Genomic DNA, 5,000 nt, shown 5'->3' with positions numbered 1-5,000 from the left:
ATGTGTGTGTTTGTGTGTCTGTGCGTAAAAAAGGATTCAATGTCTTTCCCCAAGCCATAGGCTTATAAGCCCAGTTTCATACAATTTTGTGGCATGTATATTGTAAGAAAAAGAAAGGATAAACCCTATGGAGATATATATATATATATTGATAAGAGTGAGAATGACGAACATCAAGATGCAGCAAATTTTGTGATATCAATGTGCCTTTAATTATCTCTTTCTCCATCTTTTCCTGTCGCTTCATTTTCTTTTCTCTGTTTCCCATTCTCCCTCTACCTCTCTTTCTCTCTTTGAAGTCTTTATAAATTGCATCTTTATGTATAAAATAATTATTTTATACATATATATATTACGAGTCCCTCCTAGCATGAGGCTTTTTTGTATAGTAATACCCTTAATATAAATGAATATATTTATAGGAAATAATTACAAAATTTTTCCCTTATGAGGTTTTTCATGCTAACTACTTGGTAAATTCTTATAAAGATTTTATCCTATATATATATATATATATATATATATATATAATGATTTTTGAGACAATAACTGATGAAGAAACAGTACATCTATGTCCTGTATGTGTATTTTCTGTTTGCACTTTTGTTCAGCTTCTGTTTTAATTCCTGGAACTCTCCATTTTCTGCTTATATATATATATATATATATATAGTAGAAAATTCTTACCTAAGATACCATGCAGTAGAACTGAATTCAAAGTTGTGTGTTTGCAAAGCAAGTTTGTGAACCATATAGACATGCCTTTGTTTAATATATTTTGAGATTTCATACACTCCAATACATTTTTTAACGTTCTAAAATATGTACCAGTGACAAAATTGTTTCAAAACCACCAATGCGGAGTTATGTTACCAATCATTTCATTTGAGATAAGAGGAGATTTTAATAGTATATATTTTTCTTTTCTTTCAGGTTTCCCTCATCAAGTATTTCATGTATTTCCAAGACCAAATTACCAGAATTCAAGGCAAAAGTGTCAAGAATTTTTTTTTCTCTGAAAAGCTTTATTCTGAGGACACAACTGTAATTATTTTGACCAATTCCCAGAGATATTTGGTAAAAGTGATGCATATTTCAATAGGACAACCACTTCATTTGATGGACAATACATCAACCAACCATAAGAATCAAATCACTCACTGATCTCCAGTTTTATTCCCCCCACCCACCCACCTACCACCACTACCATTATTAATCATTACAGAAATAAGGAATAAAAATTAAAATTTAAAAAAAAAAATTTTTTTTTTTTTTTTTTTTTTGCAAAAAAAAAGAAAATCCTCAGAAGAACACTTGAAGAAGAACTTTGCCGACTGAACTTCTGGAATAAATTTAGCTTGACTTTTTTTATAAGGGACCCAAGTATAGAAGAAGAAGAAGTCAAAAAAGAAAAAAAAAAGAAAAAAAAGAAAAAAAATTTCTATATAATTCCTAAACTCGAGCTTTTTTAAAGTTCAGTGCTTCACTGTAAGGATGACTATCTTCAACTTTGGCAGTATGTAACATTCACAAGGAACATAGTGTTTTAATTCCGGAGTTTGTTTTTTTTTTTCAAATTCTTGTTCTTGTTTTTGTTTTGTTTTTTTCTGTTCTGTTTCCGTTTCCACCATTAGGTGTTGCTATTACCTTACCTTGTAAATGATGTATCCTGGTTAAGGTGAGTATATTCGTACTTAGCAGTTAAGTGTTGAAGTCTTGAAGACGAGTGTAGCTTCCATTGTCAGCCAGACTGTTAAAAAAAAAACAACATTTATGCCAAACACTTCATCAACTAACAACTCCCACTCCTCTAGGACATTTATGTAAACACCACAAACACACATACACACAACAACAAAATACATACATAGATACACACACATTTACACATACATCCACTCATACACATGCACACACACACATATATATATATTTATACATACTACAGCATTTACAAAAACTCTCCCTCGCACATTACAAAACTATGCAAATTCAACAGACCAAAATGATTATTATAACAATAATTTGACGAAATTTAAAGTGAAGCAAAGGAGAGAAAGTTAAAATAAAATCCAAACTATTGCACGGTTTGGATATTTTTTATGACTATGCTATTCTGAAATTACCTATTCATGTAAATAACAATCTGAATATTACCAGATAAAATTATACTTCTGTCTTATTCACGTTTATCTTCAGTCTTTTGTCTTTATTCATCAATGTTAATTTTCTTTTTATCACTGGTGTTATCATCACTCATAGCTGTCAGTACACTATTACCATCACCATCACCATTGCATACAATCTGCTATTCTGTTTTTTTTTTTTTACTGTTATGACCATCGCAAAAGTGGAGAGCTGTCAGAATCATTAGCATGCCGGACAGAATGCTTAGTGGCATTTTCGTCCATCTGTATGCTCTGAGTTCAAATTTTACCGAAGTTGACTTTGCCTTTCAACTCCTCTTGGGATCGATAAAATAAGTACCAGATGAGCACTGGGGATGGGTCGACGAAATCGACTTACCCCTCCCCCAACACTGCTGGCCTTGTGCCAAAATTTGAAGCCAATATTGAGATCATTGAGAACATTATTATTTTTGTTATAATTACTCCAAATGTCATTGCCACCAACAGCAACAACAACAACCCCACCATCACCACCCCCACTACCACCACTGCCATTGCCAGCAGCAGTACCACCATCAACACTATAACCATTAGGTAACAATACCGTCATCTATTACGACCATAGTCAATATTAGTATTGTTATTGTTATTGTCACTAACCATCAGTACCATTACTGCCAATCAAGCTAATGAAGGAGACACCACAGGATCACTTGGTCTGCTAAAAATAATAGCTAAAGCTTCCTCAAATCACATGCTTAGGAAATAGGAGACTACATTTGATGATGTATTCCTAGATACCCTTTCTAAGATAGGACGGTTGTGATTGGAACGTCTTCGATCAAGATTGACTTGATGCTAAATGACACAAACATTGTCATCATCATCTTCATCATTATTTTGCTGGTGTCATCATCATCACTGTCATCACCATTACCACTTTCCCCTCCTCTTCCTCCCTTATCATTGTTGTTGATGGTGGTAGCAGTATCATTGGTGGCATAGTTGTTGTTGTTATCTGTTTTATCATCATCATCATCACTATCAGCATAATCATTATTTTGTTTAATTTTATAACCATTGCTACTCCATGCGTATATATGTATTAAACCAGTGAATTGTCAGGTACATCTATAATATGCTCAACACAACAATTATAAGGCCAGAGTTTATATATTAGTCAGCAGAAACCAATGGACCACATTTTGAAGAGGTGGGGAAAAAATGAGAAACCCAGTGAGAACATTGTTTTGCATTAGTTCGATGATAAAACTGAAAAAGAAATACAGACATTGATCATAGCTATTCATATCTAAATACAGATATGTACACAGGCGCAGTTGTCGCTGTATGGTAAGAAGTTTGCTTCACAATCACAAAATTCTGGCTTCAGTCTCACAGAAGTCTTCAAGCAAAGACTCCTGAGAGGCTTTGGTAGCCAGAAACTGAAAAATACCTGCTGTATGAATGTGTATTATTTCTTTACTACCCACAAGGGGCTACACACAGAGGGGACAAACAAACGGATTAAGTCGATTATATCGACCCCAGTGCATAACTGGTACTTATTTAATCGACCCCAAAAGGATGCAAGGCAAATTCGACCTCGGCGGAATTTGAACTCAGAACGTAGCGGCAGACGAAATACCGCTAAGCATTTCGCCCAGCGTGCTAACATTTCTACCAGCTCACTGCCTTATGAATGTGTGTTTGTGTCTGCGCGTGCATGCAAAAGTATGCACGTGTCTGTCTGTGTGTGTTTTCTTGTCTTGACATCGTCTGGTAGTTGTAAATGATTGCTACTGTCGTGCAACCAGTACTTTTCATTTCCAATATTCTGCAAGGCCACATCTGGCCACAGGGAAAATATTAAATTGCTTGGAAATGAGTGCTGACAACAGAAAGGACATCTGCCATATAAAACCTGCCTCAATAAACTCCATCTGACCCATGCAAGCACAGAAAGGAATACATTAAATTAATGATGAACATATGTTAAAACCTATTATAGGTGTCAATCACAAACAAGTATCGCTAGGTTGAATGTACCATGTTGCTGATTGTTTTTGATACCAGTGTAGTCCTAAGTACTCCTTGAAATAGAGGAATAGCAGGATATGATAACTGGAAGGAGCAAGAGGTGCACCTGTACTATACAAGACATTAGTTTTCTGTAACTTAATGCAATTAAGTGTTCCTTGATCCATTCAAGTTAGTGATTCTCAAACAGGGTCCGTTTAAGATTTTGAGGGGTCAGTATAAGCAAAGTAGTAAATTGGGGACTCAAGGTAGTATTTTAAGGGTCCATGAAAAATTTTTGCCCTCAAATGTCTATATTGCAAGAAATAGTTAGATTTCTTTCTCTAATGTTTTACATAGTTTAACATGTTCCCAGCCACTGAAACATGTCCTTTTACAGATCCTATTGCAAAGCTATACAACTGAATATATGGAAAACAATATGGGGATTTCGAAAGACTATGAAACTAGTTTTTAAACATTGAATGGCTATGGGAGTCCATCAGAATAAAATAGTAATCAAAAGGGATCAATAAGCCAAAAATGTTTGGGAAACACTGATTTGAGTCCAGCATCCAAATACACTTGGAATACCCTATGCAAGGTGCCAAACAACTGTAATGATGAAATATATTTTGGGACTAATAACATATAAACTTATGTTTATCTTAATCTCTCCTACATTTGCTCTGTATTTCATGACTAGTAATGCTGCTTAGTATAGGAGTTGATTAACAACTCTCCTGGAAGTACACTGGAATATGAAAGTCTAAATGGAACTCTAAACATACCAGGAGTAGTTGTACACTTATTTGTATAGTTACATATATATTTCTATATATACATCTATTT

At 34.3% G+C, this 5,000-nt stretch overlaps 1 protein-coding gene across 5 annotated transcripts in view; it reads left to right on the top strand.

Moving 5' to 3' along the window:
• The window catches only part of LOC106880260 (protocadherin beta-16), a 107,620-nt gene extending 105,428 nt beyond the window's left edge, over positions 1–2,192 (top strand). For all 5 annotated transcript variants that reach the window (XM_014930125.3, XM_052973103.2, XM_052973102.2 and 2 more), the window contains one exon: positions 934–2,192. The gene's annotated coding sequence lies outside the window, so the exon portion shown is untranslated. The remainder of the gene's footprint in view (positions 1–933) is intronic.
• The last annotated feature ends 2,808 nt before the right edge of the window (positions 2,193–5,000 follow it).

This window comes from Octopus bimaculoides, chromosome 14 (genome assembly GCF_046866305.1).
Source record: "Octopus bimaculoides isolate indiv1 chromosome 14, ASM4686630v1, whole genome shotgun sequence".
In the NCBI taxonomy this organism is placed as follows: domain Eukaryota; kingdom Metazoa; phylum Mollusca; class Cephalopoda; order Octopoda; family Octopodidae; genus Octopus; species Octopus bimaculoides.
The sequence above is the reverse complement of the archived record's forward strand: the minus strand, read 5'-3'. Positions and strand labels throughout refer to the sequence as shown.